The sequence below is a fragment of the Hyla sarda genome, chromosome 1 (assembly GCF_029499605.1).
Source record: "Hyla sarda isolate aHylSar1 chromosome 1, aHylSar1.hap1, whole genome shotgun sequence".
NCBI classification, from domain to species: domain Eukaryota; kingdom Metazoa; phylum Chordata; class Amphibia; order Anura; family Hylidae; genus Hyla; species Hyla sarda.
In genome coordinates this window covers 251701769-251719868 of record NC_079189.1, presented here as the reverse complement: position 1 = coordinate 251719868, position 18100 = coordinate 251701769, and the positions used below count along the sequence as shown (strand labels likewise).

Below are 18100 nucleotides of genomic sequence, written 5' to 3'. Positions count from 1 at the left end.
ATGCCATCAGAACGCAGCCGCATAAATGCGACAAGTGCTGTACGCCGCAACTGTGCAAATATATAGCACAGCCTGCAGCCTGTTCCTACTTATTGTGAAAACACAAATTTCAGCTGGGATTACACTTGGAGTGTTTGACAGAAAAAAAACACAATGCTGGCTGCGGGCACATGTTATGTTGGAATCAATAGGATAATATGAAATGCCAGACATTAATGGGGTTTTCTTCATCCTCTTATGGCCTCATCAAATCTGTGGGATGCCGAGGGCATGTTTTTTTTTTTTTTTTTTAATGAAGTTTTGGTGTTTTTCTTCCCAATGTTCTTAATAGAAAGCCTTTGGTCACATCATGAAAGAATCACATGACTCGTAATGAGAAAAGCCAGGGGTAAAATAATAATAATACATCCCTAGCATCCCTCAGCAGTACAATGTGGGGTGTCTCCGCCCCTGTGAGTAAAGTAGGACATGAGATTTTTTAATGAATAAACCAAAAAAAAAATAAGGACCTCCCCAAACACCCCCCCGTCGGTATAAATGACCAGGCTCACACCAGGACAGTGAGTTTTTATCTGTCCCAGTGTGAGCATGGACTTCCAAGCTCCCCCATTTGTGGTGTTAGCACTTATCTTTTTCTTTTCCTCCTAGGTGTGGGGGTAGCATGGTCCGATGCGCGACGCCATCTTCTCGTGGTCCTGGGAAGGAGCTGTCTCTCCGGACTCTACTTCCGGTTTGGGCGCCATTTTCCCGTAGCCCATAGGGAATGATGCCGACGTGTAACTTCCGGTCCGGAGGATTATCAGATGCGGCCGCAATATCTCACCACTGCTAAGAGGGTTGGTGAACTACAAACTTTAACCTCGGTAGAACCTTACAAAGTGTTCTTACCCGGGAAGGTCCTTCTGAGATTCCTTCCATCTGTTTTGCCTAAGGTTGCCTCTTTTGCAAATATTAACCAGGTTATTTCTCTTCCACAGTTTCCTCCTGAGTCTGGCTCTTCTCAGAAGGACCTTGCTTCCCTAGTTCTGGTAAGGTGTTTAAAAATATATCTAGAGAGGACTAAACCCTTTAGAAGAGCTGAGAATCTTCTCATTTTACATCAGGGTGTAATAAAAAGGTGCTAAGGCATCTAAACCCTCCATTTCTAGATGGATATGTGAATGTATAAACTTATGTTACACCTCTAGGGGGCTTACTGCACCAGAGTTCACTGAAGCACACTCCACAAGACGTGTGTCCTGTGAAACACATCTGTCAGGCTGCAACCTGGAGCTCTCCGTTAACTTTTCTAAGGCACTACAGGGTAGATACCTTTTTGTCTAGCGAAACTGCCTCCGCTAAGACTATTATTAATTCTGCGAGGCAGGAGAGCCCTCCCTAGGGGTTATTCTTGCTAGATACCCACATTGTGCTGCTGAGGGACGCTAGGGAAGACTAAATTTAGAAAGTTAATTTGTTTTCCCTTAGTCTCATCAGCAGCACAATCTTCCCTCCGTTATTTTTACTTTACTTTATAATTTACTCACTGTCCTGGTGTGAGCCTGGTGATTTATACCGGCGGGCGGGGGAGGTCCTTAGGTTTTTTTGGTTTATTCATTAAAAAAATCCCATGTCCTACTTTGCTCACATGGGCGGAGACACCCCACATTGTGCTGCTGAGGAGACTAAGGGAAAACAAATTAACTTTTTAAATTTAGTCATACTGGGGGAGATGTATGCAAACCTGTGCAGAGGAAAAGTTCAACAGATGTCCATAGCAACCAATCAGATCTCTTCTTTCACTTTTCAGAGACCTTTTTAAAAATGAAAGAAGCAATCTTATTGGTTGCTATGGGCAACTGGTCAACTTTTCCTCTTTACAGGTTAAATACCCCATCCCCCCCAGTGTTTTTAGTAAAAATGCCACAAAGATGACAGAGAAAGGAAATGAGGGGGAGGGGGGGGCAGTTTCCTAGGCTTGCATCTGTTCCTAGGCTTAGGCTGGGATTAAACATGACTTATGTGTGGCATTTTTCAAAGCCCACAGTGCTTTATTTTTGGTGTCCCCCCCCCCCTTTCGACAGACGTATGTCCAACTGTTGCAAAGATACATCTTCAAGCATGCCCAGGGCATGCTGGGAGTTGTAGTTTTGCAACAGATGGACAGCCACAAGGGATCAGTGGTGCAGTATGTCAATCTAAGACCATTTTGTCTGATCTAGAACTGGCAGCAGGAGCCACGACCACTTTAACCTCTTAAGGACCCAGCCATTTTACACCTTACGTCCCGGCCATTTTTTTGCACATCTGACCACTGTCACTTTAAACATTAATAACTCTGGGATGCTTTTAGTTATCATTGTGATTCTGACACTGTTTTTTCGTGACATATTCTACTTTAACATAGTGGTAACATTTTTTGGTAACTTGCATCCTTTCTTGGTAAAAAAAATCCCAAAATTTGATGAAAAATTTGAAAATTTAGCATTTTTCTTTGAAGCTCTCTGCTTGTAAGGAAAATGGATATTCCAAATAAAAAAATTTATTCACATATACAATATGTCTACTTTATGTTTGCATCATAAAATTGTGAAAAAATGTCTACTTTATGTTTGCATCATAAATTTGTGAAAAAACGTGTTTTTACTTTTGGAAGACACCAGAGGGCTTCAAAGTTCAGCAGCAATTTTCCAATTTTTCACAAAATTTCCAAACTCACTATTTTTCAGGGACCAGTTCAGGTTTGAAGTGGATTTGAAGGGTCTTCATCTTAGAAATACCCCACAAATGACCCCATTATAAAAACTGCACCCCCCCCAAAGTATTCAAAATGACATTCAGTCAGCATGTTAACCCTTTAGGTGTTTCACAGGAATAGCAGCAAAGTGAAGGAGAAAATTCACAATCTTCATTTTTTACACTCGCATGTTCTTGTAGACCCAATTTTTTTATTTTTACAAGGGGTAAAAGGAGAAAATTTATACTTGTATTTGTAGCCAAATTTCTCTCTAGTAAGCACATACCTTATATGTCTATGTAAATTGTTCGGCGGGCGCAGTAGAGGGCTCAGAAGCGAAGGAGCAACAAGGGGATTTTGGAGAGTACGTTTTTCTGAAATGGTTTTTGGGGGGCATGTTGCATTTAGGAAGCCCCTATGGTGCCAGAACAGCAAAAAAAAAAAAAAACACATGGCATACCATTTTGGAAAGTAGACCCCTTGGGGAACGTAACAAGGAATTAAGTGAGCCTTAATACCCCACAGGTGTTTCATGACTTTTGCATATGTAAAAAAAAAAATATATATTTTTTTTCACTAAAATGTGTGTTTCCCCCCAAATTTCACATTTTTGCAAGGGTTAATAGCAGAAAATACCCCCAAAATTTGTAACTCCATCTCTTCTGAGTATGGAGGTACCCCATAAGTTGACCTGAAGTGCACTACGGGCAAACTACAATGCTCAAAAGAGAAGGAGTAATATTTGGCTTTTTGAGAGCAAATTTTGCTAGGGGGGCATGTCGCATTTAAGAAGCCCCTATGGTGCCAGAACAGCAAAAAAAAAAAAAACACATGGCATACCATTTTGGAAACTAGACCCCTTGAGGAACGTAACAAGGAATTAAGTGAGCCTTAATAACCCACAGGGGTTTCACGACCTTTGCATATGTAAAAACATTTTATTTTTTTTCACTAAAATGTGTGTTTCCCCCCAAATATCATATTTTTGCAAGGGTTAATAGCAGAAAATACCCCCCAAAATGTGTAACCCCATCTCTTCTGAATATGGGGGCACCCCATAAGTTGACCTGAAGTGCACTACAGGCGAACTACAATGCTCAGAAGAGAAGGAGTCATATTTGGCTTTTTGAGAGCAAATTTTGCTTGGGGGGCATGTTGCATTTAGGAAGCCCCTATGGTGCCAGAACAGCAAAAAAAAAAAAAACACATGGCATACCATTTTGGAAACTAGACCCCTTGAGGAACGTAACAAGGAATTAAGTGAGCCTTAATACCCCATAGGGGTTTCACGACTTTTGCATATGTAAAAAAAAAAAAAATTTCACTAAAATGTGGGTTTTCCCCAAAATTTTACATTTTTACAAGGGTTAATAGCAGAAAAGACCCCCCAAAATTTGCAAATACATTTCTTTGGAATAAGGACATACCTTAATTTTTGATGATTTTCGCTCTGCGGGTGCACACCAGGTCTTGGAGTGGGAGGTCAGTAAGGGGCCTTGAGCTTATTATAGCAGCCAGGATGTGGGACCCCCCCTCAAGGAGCAATAATGGGGGGAGCACTGAGCCCTAAAATAGGGGAACACTATGGGGGACAACGGGCCGTAACTGGGGTAGACAGGTGGGGTACAGAAGCCCGTAATATGGGGTACAGTGGGCCAGAAAACTATAACTCATAAAATAATAAAACAGGATATGTTCCCAGAATGATGACCCAGAGCATAGCCAAAACTAAAAAAAATATGCCCGCCCCAAACCCTATGCTCTGAGTCATCATTCTGGGAATGTGATGTGTGTGGCCGTCCCTAACCTGTTGCCTCGATTGCGCACCCGCTCAGGTGGAGAGAGAGCGCTGCACATTTGAGGTAACATGAAAAAGTCCCCGATGATAGTGACTCAGTGACCTATGACCCATTTTTGAAAAAACACCCCCAGAGGTCTTATCAGGTTTTTTTTTCAGGTTTTTTGGGGCAATTTAGTGATTTATGGGGGTTATATTTTGGAATGTACTCTGGACTTGGTACATTGGTCAAATTATGGAAAATTCAAATGAAAAGGGAAAATTTAGTGCTCCATGGAAGTGTGATACTCCCTGAAGCAGCCTATGCAGAGGCCCGGATTATCCCGGCGGGGAAGTATGTAGTGTGTGGTGCTTGGTGTAAAAAGTGTAATAACAGCAATAGGAAAAAAAAAAAAGCTGCGGCCCAAAAAAAAAGGGGTGTCGCACGCAGCTCCCTGAACCCCTAATAGGACCCAGGGTAAGGTATCAGACCATAATAGGACACTTGGGGACCTATTATGGGGTCAGGGGGGGGGGATTTTTTTTTTATAAAAAAAAAAAAAAAAAAAAAAGCTGCAGCCAAAAAAACAAAAAAAGGGGATGGCGCACGCAGCTCCCTGAACCCCTAATAGGACCCGAGGTCAGGGACAAGACCCTAAAAGGACCCTTGGGGACCTATTAGGGGGTAGGGGGAGGGGGGGTACTTTTTTCAAAACTTTTTTTAACTTAACTTTTTTACTCCTACCTGTCCCTGCAATCCGCTGTCCCTATTCTAAGGCTCCTGAGGGGGCTCCGGAGCTCTGAGGGGGGATCCACGGCTTCTTCTCACTGCTGCACCCGCTGACTGAACGAAGAGAGTGAGTGCAGCAGCGGGAAGGGACCGTTAACTCTGCCGTTCTGCCATTGGCTGGACAATCGCCAGCCAATAGCAGCGTTGCTGGGGCGGTGACAGTATTGTCACCGCTCCCCAGCAACGGCAGGTGATAGGCGGTGTACTGTACACCGCCGATCACCATTTATTTCCAGGTCATCGGGTCACAAGTGACCCGAATCGCCGTAGATCGCTTGCGTGATTTCGCAAGCGATCTCCGGCGATCGCCGACATGCGGGGGTCCCGGGACCCCTCTCGGCATTTGCACGGCATGCCTGCTGAAGGATATCAGCAGACATGCCTTTCCGATCTCTGCCCGGCGCGCGTCAGGGACCGGAAAATGCCAGGACGTACGGGGACGTCCTGGGTCCTTAACCCCTTAAGGACACAGGGCGTATCCATACGCCCCCGTTTCCAAGTCCTTAAGGACACAGGGCGTATGGATACGCCCTGCGCATTTCCGGCCCCTGACGCTAGCTGGAGGGGAGCCGGTGCCGGATGCCTGCTGAAATCGTTCAGCAGGCATCCCGGCATATCGCCGGCATATCATGAACAATTCAGCCCAGCGATCTGCGGCGGATTCCGGATCAATCGGATCTCCAGTGACCCGGTGACCCGGAATTACAGGCTGATCGGGGCCGTCTCTGACAGCCCCGAACAGCCATAGCCAGCAGGGGTGAGGTGGCCACCTCACGATCGCCCTGATTCGTCAGCTGGTTTACCGGCCGACCAATCAGGGCACCTGCTGCGGGTGTCACTCCCGCAACCCGCTCTTCCGGAGGACGTGAGCAGGTGCGGGAAGAAGACCCCTGGAGCTGGGGACCCCAATCCCCGGCGTCCCTGTTGGGATCGGGGCCCCAGGAGCGACGACGGCGGCGAGGGACTGACCTGCAGCGGCGGCGTGGATCTGCATTTGGAGGTGAGTGACAGCCTCCTGCTGTTGCTTAGCAACAGCTCCCAGCATGCAAAAAGGGTATGCTGGGAGCTGTAGTTATGCAACAGCAGGAGGCAGACCACCACAACTCCCAGCATTCCTTTATGGGCATGCTGGGACTCATAGTTTTGCAACAGCTGGAGGCACATTTTTTCTAAGGAAAAGTGTACCTTCAGCTGTTGTATAACTACAACTCCCAGCTTGCACAATCAGCTAAAGTGTATGCTGGGAGTTGTAGTGGTGCATCTGCTGGTTGCATAACTACAACTCCCAGCATGCCCGTTGGCTGTCGGTGACTGCTGAGAGTTGTAGTTTTGCAACAGCTGGAGGCACACTGGTTGTGAAACACTGAGTTAAGTAGCAAACCAGTGTGTCTCCAGCTGTTGCATAAATACAATCCCCAGCCAAAGCAGTATGCCTCCAGCTGTTGCATCACTACAAGTCCCAGCATGCCCTTCCGCTGTCCGTACATGCTTGGGGTTGTAGCTTTTGCAACAGCTGAAGGCACACTGGTTGCTAAACACTGAGTTTGTTACCAAACTCTGTGTTTCACAACCAGTGTGCCTCCAGCTGTTGCAAAACTACAACTCCCAGCATACACTGATAGACCGTACATGCTGGGAGTTGTAGTTTTGCAACAGCTGGAGGTATTTCCCCCCTCCCCCCAATGTGAACGTACAGGGTACACTCACATGGGCGGAGGTTTACAGTAAGTATCCGGCTGCAAGTTTGAGCTGCGGCAAATTTTCTGCCGCAGCTCAAACTGCCAGCAAGAAACTACTGTGAACCCCCACCCGTGTGACTGTACCCTGAAAACACTACACTACACTAACACACAATAAAATAAAAAGTAAAAAACACTACATATACACATACCCCTACACAGCCCCCCTCCCCAATAAAAAGGAAAAACGTCTGGTACGCCACGGTTTCCAAAACGGAGCCTCCAGCTGTTGCAAAACAACTACTCCCAGTATTGCCAGATAGCCACTGACTGCCCAGGCATGCTGGGAGTTTTACAACAGCTGGAGGCCCACTGTTTGGGAATCACTGGCGTAGAATACCCCTATGTCCACCCCTATGCAAATCCCTAATTTAGGCCTCAAATGCGCATGGCGCTCTCACTTTGGAGCCCTGTCGTATTTCAAGGAAACAGTTTAGGGTCACATATGGGGTATCGCCGTACTCGGGAGAAATTGTCTTACAAATTTTGGAGGGTATTTTCTGCTATTACCCTTTTTAAAAATGTTACATTTTTGGGAAACCAAGCATTTTAGGTAAAACATTTTTTTTTTTTTTTTTACATATGCAAAAGTCGTGAATCACCTGTGGGGTATTAAGGTTCACATTACCTCTTGTTACGTTCCACAAGGGGTCTAGTTTCCAAAATGAAATGCCATGTGTTTTTTTTTTTTTTTTTGCTGTTCTGGCACCATAGGTGCTTCCTGTATGCAGCATGCCCCCAGAGCAAAATTTGCTTTCAAAAAGCCAAATGTGACTCCTTCTCTTAGACCTGTAGTGCACCAGAAGAGCACTTTTCACCCCCATATGGGGTGTTTTCTGAATCAGGAGGAATTGGGCTTCAAATTTTGGGGGGGTATTTTCTGCTATTACCCTTTTTAAAAATGTTAAATTTTTGGGAAACCAAGCATTTTAGGTAAAAAATTTAATTTTTTTTTTACATATACAAAAGTCGTAAATCACCTGTGGGATATTAAGGTTCACTTTACCCCTTGTTATGTTCCCCGAGGGGTCTAGTTTCCAAAATGGTATACCATGTGGTTTTTTTTTTGCTGTTCTGGCACCATAGGGGCTTCCTAAAGGTGACATGCCCCCCAAAAACCATTTGTCGCTCCTTCCCTTCTGTGCCCTCTACTGCGCCCGCCGAACACTTTACATGGACATATGAGGTATGTCCTTACTCGAGAGAAATTGGGTTTCAAATACAAGTAAAAATTTTCTCCTTTTTACCCCTTGCAAAAATTCAAAAATTGGGTCTACAAGAACATGCGAGTGTAAAAAATGAAGATTTTGAATCTTCTCCTTCACTTTGCTGCTATTCCTGTGAAACACCTAAAGGGTTAAAACACTTACTGAATGTCATTTTGAATACATTGGAGGGTGCAGTTTTTATAATGGGGTCATTTGTGGGGTATTTCTAATATAAAGACCCTTCGAATCCACTTCAAAACTGAACTGGTGGAAAAATAGTGAGTTTGAAAACTTTGTGAAATATGCCAAAATTGCTGTTGAACTTTGAAGCCCTCTGGTGTCTTCCAAAAGTAAAAACTCATACATTTTATGATGCAAACATAAAGTAGACATATTGTATATGTGAACCCAAAAAAAATGTATTTTGAATATCCATTTTCCTTAAAAGCAGAGAGCTTCAAAGTTAGAAAAATGCAAAATTTTCATTTTTTGATCAAATTTGGGGATTTTTCACCAAGAAAGGATGCAAGTTACCATAACATTTTACCACTAAGTTAAAATAGAATATGTCACGAAACAACAATCTCGGAATCGGAATGATAACTAAAAGCATTCCAGAGTTATTAATGTTTAAAGTGACAGTGGTCAGATGTTCAGAAAATTCTCTGGTCCTTAAGGTGAAAAAGGGCTCAGTCCTTAAGGGGTTAAAGCCCAGGGTGCGGGGACGTCCCCGTACGTCCTGGGTCCTTAACCCCTTAAGGACTGAGCCCTTTTTCACCTTAAGGACTCGGCCATTTTTTGCAATTCTGACCACTGTCACTTTAAACATTAATAACTCTGGAATGCTTTTAGTTATCATACTGATTCCGAGATTGTTTTTTCGTGGCATATTCTACTTTAACATAGTGGTAAAATTTTGTGGTAACTTGCATCCTTTCTTGGTGAAAAATCCCAAAATTCGGTTAAAAATTTGAAAATGTTGCATTTTTCTAACTTTGAAGCTCTCTGCTGGTAAGGAAAATGGATATTCCAAATATGTTTTTTTTATTCACATTTCCAATATGTGTACTTTATGTTTGCTTCATAAAATTGCCGTGTTTTTACTTTTGGAAGACACCAGAGGGCTTCAAAGTTCAGCAGCAATTTTCCAATTTTTCACAAAATTTTGAAACTCGCTTTTTTTCAGCGACCAGTTCAGGTTTGAAGTGGATTTGAAGGGTCTTCATATTAGAAATACCCCACAAATTACCCCATTATAAAAACTGCACCCCCCAAAGTATTCAAAATGACATTCAGTCAGCGTTTTAACCCTTTAGGTGTTTCACAGGAAGAGCAGCAAAGTGAAGGAGAAAATTCACATTCTTCATTTTTTACACTCACATGTTCTTGTAGACCCAATTTTTGCAAGGGGTAAAAAGGAGAAAATTTTTACTTGTGTTTGAAACCCAATTTCTCTCGAGTAAGGACATACCTCATATGTCTATGTTAATTGTTCAGCAGGCGCAGTAGAGGGTTCAGAAGGGAAGGAGCGACAAATGGTTTTTGGGGGGCATGTCACATTTAGGAAGCCCCTATGGTGCCAGAACAGCAAAAAAAAAACACATGGCATACCATTTTGGAAACTAGACCCCTCGGGGAACATAACAAGGGGTAAAGTGAACCTTAATACCCCACAGGTGATTCACAACTTTTGCATATGTAAAAAAATATATATTTTTTTCACTAAAATGTGTGTTTCCCCCCAAATTTACATTTTTAAAAAGGGTAATAGCAGAAAATACCCCCGAAAATTTGAAGCCCAATTTCTCCAAATTCAGAAAACACCCCTTATGGAGGTGAAAAGTGCTCTGCTGGCGCACTACAGGTCTCAGAAGAGAAGGAGTCACATTTGGCTTTTTTAAAGCAAATTTTGCTCTGGGGGCATGCCGCATTTAGCCCCTATGGTGCCAGAACAGCAAAAAAAAAAAAAAAAAAACACATGGGATACTATTTTGGAAACTAGACCCCTCGGGGAACGTAACAAGGGGTAAAGTGAACCTTAATACTCCACAGGGGTTTCATGACTTTTGCATATGTAAAAAAACATTTTTTTTTTCCTAAAATGCTTGTTTTCCCAAAAAATTTACATTTTTAAAAAGGGTAATAGCAGAAAATACCCCCCAAAATTATTTGAAGCCCAATTTCCCCCAATTCAGAAAACACCCCATATGGGGGTGAAAAGTGCTCTGCTGGCGCACTACAGGTCTCAGAAGAGAAGGAGTCACATTTGACTTTTTGAAAGCAAATTTTGCTCTGGGGGCATGCCGCATTTAGGAAGCCCCTATGGTGCCTCGACAGCAAAAAAAAAAACACATGGCATACTATTTTGGAAACTAGACCCCTTGGGGAACGTAACGAGGGGTTAAGTGAACCTTAATACCCCACAGGTGTTTCACGACTTTTGCATATGTAAAAAAAAAAATTTTTTTTACCTAAATTGCTTCTTTTCCCAAAATGTTTACATTTTTAAAAAGGGTAAAAACAGAATATACCCCCCAAAATTTGTAACACAATTTTTCCCGAGTACGGCGATACTCCATATGTGACCCTAAACTGTTGCCTTGAAATACGACAGGGCTCCAAAGTGAGAGCACCATGCGCATTTGAGGCCTAAATTAGGGATTGCATAGGGGTGGACATAGGGGTATTCTACGCCAGTGATTCCCAAACAGGGGGCCTCCAGCTGTTGTATAACTCCCAGCATGCCTGGACAGTCAGTGGCTGTCTGGTTATACTCGGAGTAGTGGTTTTGCAACAGCTGGAGGCTCCGTTTTGGAAACTGTGGCGTACCAGACATTTTTCCTTTTTATTGGGGAGGGGGGTATGTGTATATGTAGTGTTTTTTACTTTTTATTTTATTGTGTGTTAGTGTAGTGTAGTGTTTTTAGGGTACAGTCGCACAGGCGGGGTTCACAGTAGTTTCTCGCTGCAGTTTGAGCTGCGGCAGAAAATTTGCCGCAGCTCAAACTTGCAGCCGGATACCTACTGTAAACCTCCGCCCATGTGAGTGTACCCTGTACGTTCCCATTGGGGGGGGGGGGAACATCCAGCTGTTGCAAAACTACAACTCCCAGCATGTACGGTCTATCAGTGCATGCTGGGAGTTGTAGTTTTGCAACAGCTGGAGGCACACTGGTTGTGAAACACCGAGTTTGGTAACAAACTCAGTGTTTTGCAACCAGTGTGCCTTCAGCTGTTGCAAAAGCTACAACCCCCAGCATGTACCGACAGCGGAAGGGCATGCTGGGTCTTGTAGTAATACAACAGCTGGAGGCATACTACTTTGGCTGGGGATGCTGGGGATTGTAGTTATGCAACAGCTGGAGACACACTGGTTTGCTACTTAACTCAGTGTGCCTTCAGCTGCTGCAAAACTACAACTCTCAGCAGTCACCAACAGCCAACGGGCATGCTAGGAGTTGTAGTTATGCAGCCAGCAGATGCACCACTACAACTCCCAGCATGCACTTTAGCTGATTGTGCAAGCTGGGAGTTGTAGTTATACAACAGCTGAAGGTACACTTTTCCATAGAAAAAATGTGCCTCCAGCTGTTGCAAAACTATAAGTCCCAGCATGCTCATAAGAGAATGCTGGGAGTTGTAGTGGTCTGCCTCCTGCTGTTGCATAACTACAGCTCCCAGCATGCCCTTTTTGCATGCTGGGAGCTGTTGCTAAGCAACAGCAGGAGGCTGTCACTCACCTCCTGCTGCTGCTGCTCCGTGCACAGGTCCGTCCCGCCGTCGTCACTCCCGGGGCCCCGATCCCAACATTGACGCCGGGTATCGGGGTCTCCAGCTCCCGGGGTCCACGTCCCGCACCTGCTCACGTGCTCCGGAAGAGGGGCGGAGCGGGTTGCGGAAGTGACACCCGCAGCAGGTGCCCTGATTGATCAGCCGTTAAAGCGCCCGACGAATCAGGGCGATCGTGAGGTGGCACCAGTGCCACCTCACCACTGCTGGCTATGGCTGTTCGGGGCCGTCAGAGACCAGCCTGTAATTCCGGGTCACCGGGTCACTGGAGACCTGATTGACCCGGAATCTGCCGCAGATCACTGGACTGAATTGTCCAGCGATCTGCGGGCATCGCCGACATGGGGGGTCATCATGACCCCCCACGGCGATATGCTGCAATGCCTGCTGAACGATTTCAGCAGGCATAGGGCACCGGCTCCCCTCCGGCTAGCGGCAGGGGGCCGGGATTTCACAGGACGTACTCAAACATCCTGAGTCCTTAAGGACTCGGAAAAGGGGCCGTTTGAGTACGTCCTGCGTCCTTAAGGGCTTAAAGGGGTATTCCAGGAAAAAACTTTTTTTTTTATATATATATATATATCAACTGGCTCCAGAAAGTTAAACAGATTTGTAAATTACTTCTATTAAAATATCTTAATCCTTTCAATAATTATCAGCTGTTGAAGTTGAGTTATTGTTTTCTGTCTGACAACAGTGCTCTCTGCTGACATCTCTGCTTGTCTCAGGAACTGCACAGAGTAGAAGAGGTTTGCTATGGGAATTTGCTTCTAAACTTAGCGGTTCCGGAGAAACGTGTCATCAGAGAGCACTTCAACTCAACTTCAGCAGCTCATAAGTACTGAAAGGATTAAGATTTTTTAATAGAAGTAATTTCCAAATCAGGTTAACTTTCTGTAGCCAGTTGATATATAAAAAAAAGTTTTTTCCTGGATAACCCCTTTAAATCAATGACTGCAGGGACGTCTGACAAGTGACATCCTTTGCTCCAGTAGCGCCATTTTAATAAAAAATTGCCCAAAATCCCTTAGATAACAGTCATACAGAAAATATTAGAAAGCTTTTTTGTTTTTCAGCCAATCAGAGAGCAGCACCACTGAAATAGAACTCTCAGGAGGTAAGAGCGTGTCACACATGTGATGTCATAGCCATTGTCCACCAGAGAGCAGCACTGAGCAGATATAACACTGCTCCTGCTCATTCTTCATCAGTGAGGGGCTGATGCTGGACACTGTAGGGGCCGAGAATGCAAAGCCATATACACTACTGTGACTGGTAAGTGTCACATTGTTGTGACCAAAAGGTCTTTAGTGCAGTTCAATGTGCTTTTCTATAATAAACATGTAGATAATCTATCTTTTATTTTCCTATCTTAGATGCACTATTTCCAGGATGTGGAGTAGCATTTCCGGACCTACAGCAAGACGTTGGATGAAGACGTAGATTTCCAGACCTATTCCAGAAGAATTTGGATGAAGGCACAGCCCCTCAAATCACGCACATACACAGACACATTGGCCCAAATTCTAGAGGTAACCTCCTTTAGTATGCCCAGAGGAAGGGCAATACAGTAGCCATGGATTCCCTACAGGTTTCCTCCCCTCTGGAGGTTTTTCCTGTCCTGAGTATTAGTTATTGTACGCTCTTTGTGAGTGATGGAGGTTACATAAAATCCCTACACAAACATTTTAATATATAATAAATAAAGTTCCCCTTTTTAAACCATTCTTTAACTTGTTTGACTCATTTATTTTATTTGTGTGTGAAAAATAGTGTTAGCAAAACGTGGATGACATGAGTTTTTTTTTACGTGTCCAAAGCTGCTCTCCTGCACGATCTACATAATGTGGTGCGGAGAGGGGCAACTGATGCTGGGTGGTACAGTTGCCGAGGCAACCATAGGACACCCAGCATTTTTCATGCATGAGCCTTTTACTGATGAACGGGACCCTAGGAGAGCAGAGAATGAAGGTGAGAGGACCCCCATCCACCATTTTAATGATCACTAGATCGCCACAGGTGATTCGATCCTCGAATATAATGCCTGCATTGCCGCACTTGCCATAATCTGCTTTGATCACAGCATCTGAAGGGTTAATGACAAACAGAGTGATCGTTGATGATTGCCACTAGAGATGAGCGAATCGAAGCTGACAAACCCGAATTAGTTACGAATTTCATGAAATATTCGATTGGCAACGAATGCGAATATCGCCGCGATTCTATCGTGCAAATTGCTTCATTAAATTCCATTTTACAGAGTTCCCAGCTGAAGGAGACCTAAAATGGCGGATCCACATTTGAGTACATGGGGCAGGGGATTATGGAAGGGCGGGAAGGTAGGTAGGCGGAATGACCTTGAATCACATGCGAGATGCAGCTTATCAGCATTCATTGACCCCTGTGATGTCACAGCCCTATATAATCGACAGCCATCTTGCTGCTGCTCATTTCATCCATGCACTCAGAGAGAGAGAGGACGGACTGCGTGTCTGTGAATTGCTTATACCACAGCGTACCACTGGCAACTGCTAGTCACATCAGCATTGTGGACAGACAGGAGTGCAGTGCTTTGGGGTTCTCACTGAGAAGGATCTTACAATATATAAACCTCCTATTCACGTTATTGAGCATCTCATCAGAGAGGGGCAGATAGATTTTCGTTGCCTCATACATATCAACAAGCTGCCTGAACTTTATGAACCATCTCATCACCTTATTTTTCAGCGCAATTCTGTGTTTTTTTTGCTCCACAAATCCACAAATCATCTGCTGCTTAGAATTATGTGTAGACTGTATAAAAACCAGTGCACACCATTCTTAACCCCTTCAGGACCAAGCCCATTTTGGCCTTAAGGACCAGAGCGTTTTTTGCACATCTGACCACTGTCACTTTAAACATTAATAACTCTGGAATGCTTTTAGTTATCATTCTGATTCCGAGATTGTTTTTTCGTGACATATTCTACTTTAACATGGTAGTAAATTTTTGTGGTAACTTGCATCCTTTCCTTGTGAAAAATCCTAAAATTTGATGAAAAATTTGAAAATTTTGCATTTTTCTAACTTTGAAGCTCTCTGCTTGTAAGGAAAATGGATATTACAAATAAAAAAAATTTTTATTCACATATACAATATGTCTACTTTATGTTTGCATCATAAAAGTGACGAGTTTTTACTTTTGGAAGACACCAGAGGGCTTCAAAGTTCAGCAGCAATTTTCCAATTTTTCACAACATTTTCAAACTCACTATTTTTCAGGGACCAGTTCAGGTTTGAAGTGGATTTGAAGGGTCTTCTCATTAGAAATACCCCACAAAAGACCCCATTATAAAAACTGCACCCCCCAAAGTATTCAAAATGACATTCAGTCATCATTTTAACCCTTTAGGTGTTTCACAGGAATAGAAGCAAAGTGAAGGAGAAAATTCACAATCTTCATTTTTTACACTCGCATGTTCTTGTAGACCCAATTTTTAAATTTTTACAAGGGGTAAAAGGAGAAAATGTATACTTATATTTGTAGCCCGATTTCTCTCGAGTAAGCACATACCTCATATGTCTATGTAAAGTGTTCGGCGGGCGCAGTAGAGGGCTCAGAAGGGAAAGAGCGACAAGGGGATTTTGGAGAGTACGTTTTTCTGAAATGGTTTTTGGGGGCATGTTGCATTTAGGAAGCCCTTATGGTGCCAGAACAGCAAAAAACCCTCAAATGGCATACCATTTTGGAAACTAGACCCCTTGAGGTACGTAACAAGGAATAAAGTGAGCCTTAATACCCCACAGGTGTTTCACGACTTTTGCATATGTAAAAAAAAAATATTTTTTTTTCACTAAAATGTGTGTTTCCCCCCAAATTTCACATTTTTCCAAGGGTTAATAGCAGGAAATACCCCCCAATATTTGTAACCCCTTCTCTTCTGAGTATGGAGGTACCCCATAAGTTAACCTGAAGTGCACTATGGGTGAACTACAATGCTCAGAAGAGAAGGAGTCATATTTGGCTTTTTGAGAGCAAATTTTGCTCGGGGGGCATGTCGCATTTAGGAAGCCCCTATGGTGCCAGAACAGCAAAAAATACCCACATGGCATACCATTTTGGAAACTAGACCCCTTGAGGAATGTAATAAGGAATAAAGTGAGCCTTATTACCCCACAGGTGTTTCATGACTTTTGCATATGTAAAAAAAAAAAAAAAAATTTCCACTAAAATGTGTGTTTCCCCCCTAATTTCACCTTTTTGCAAGGGTTAATAGCAGAAAATACTCCCCAAAATTTGTAACCCCATCTCTTCTGAGTATGGAGGTACCCCATAAGTTGACCTGAAGTGCACTATGGGCGAACTACAATGCTCAGAAGAGAAGGAGTCATATTTGGCTTTTTGAGAGCAAATTTTGCTCGGGGAGCATGTCGCATTTAGGAAGCCCCTAAGGTGCCAGAACAGCAAAAAAAACCACACATGGCATACCATTTTGGAAACTAGACCCCTTGAGGAACGTAACAAGGGGTACAGTGAGCATTTACCCCCCACTGGTGTCTGACAGATCTTTGGAACAGTGGGCTGTACAAGTTTTCATTTTCATGGACCACTGTTCCAAAGATCCGTCAGACACCTGTGGGGTGTAAATTCTCACTGCACCCCTCATTACATTCCGTGAGGGGTGTCGTTTCCGAAATGGGGTCACATGTGGGGGTTTTTTTTTTTTGCGTTTGTCAAAACCGCTGTAACAATCAGCCACCCCTGTGCAAATCACCTCAAATGTACATGGTGCACTCTCCCTTCTGGGCCTTGTTGTGCGCCCCCAGAGCACTTTGCGCTCACATATGGGGTATCTCTGTAGTCGGGAGAAATTGCGTTACAAATTTTGGGGGACTTTTTTCCCTTTTACCTCTTGTGAAAATTTAAAGTATAGGGCAACATCAGCATGTTAGTGTAAAAAATAAAAAAATTTTACACTAACATTCTGGTGTAGACCCCAACATTTCCTTTTCATGAAGGGTTAAAGAAGAAAAAGCCCCCCACACCTTGTAACGCAATTTCTCCCGATTACAGCGATACCCCATATGTCGCCCTAAACTGTTGCCCTGAAATACGACAGGGCTCCAAAGTGAGAGCGCCATGTGCATTTGAGGCCTAAATTAGGGATTTGCATAGGGGTGGACATAGGGGTATTCTACGCCAGTGATTCCCAAACAGGGTGCCTCCAGCTGTTGCAAAACTCCCAGCATGCCTGGACAGTCAACGGCTGTCCGACAATACTGGGAGTTGTTGTTTTTCAACAGCTGGAGGCTCTGCTTTGGAAACAGTGGTGTACCGGACGTTCTTATTGGGGGAGGGGGGCTGTGTAAGGGTATGTGTATATGTAGTGTTTTTAACTTTTTATTTTATTTTGTGTTAGTGTAGTGTAGTGTTTTTAGGGTACAGTCACATGGGCGGGGGATTACAGCGAGTTTCCCAGCGCAAAATTTGCTGCATCTCAAGATGCGAGAAACCCACTGTAAAAGCCTCGCCCATGTGAATGTACCCTGTACATTCACGGGGGTGGCGGGGCGGGGGGGGGGGCTTGCATCAGCTGTTGCAAAACCACAACTCCCAGCATGCATGGTCTGTTAGTGCATGCTGGGAGTCATAGTTTTGCAACAGCTGGAGGCACACAGGTTAGGAAACACTGAGTTAGAAACAGACAATGTTTCCCAACCAGTGTGTCTCCAGTTGTTGCAAAACTACAACTCCCAGCATGCCCAGACAGCTGAAGGGCATGCTGGGAGTTGTAGTACGGCAACATCTGAAGGGCCAGATGTTGCTGAACTAAAACTCCCAGCATGCCTGGACAGTCAGTGCATACTGGGAGTTGTAGTTTTGCAACAGCTGGAAGAGCACAGATTGGAGACCATTATACAATGGTCTCCAAACTGGGGCCCTCCAGATGTTGCAAAACTACAACTCCCAGCATGCATGGTCTTTAGTGCATGCTGGGAGTTATAGTTTTGCAACAGCTGGAGGCACACAGGTTAGGAAACACTGAGTTAGAAACAATGTTTCCCAACCTGTGTGTCTCCAGCTGTTGCAAAACTACAACT

The 18100-nt window shown here is 43.9% G+C and overlaps 1 long non-coding RNA gene across 1 annotated transcript; it reads left to right on the top strand.

The window, feature by feature from the left end:
• The first annotated feature begins 13121 nt into the window (after window positions 1-13121).
• On the top strand, window positions 13122-13746 carry LOC130305114 (uncharacterized). The gene is made up of 2 exons (XR_008854739.1): window positions 13122-13294; window positions 13396-13746. It is a non-coding gene; the product is annotated as an uncharacterized LOC130305114 (long non-coding RNA).
• Window positions 13747-18100: the final 4354 nt, after the last annotated feature.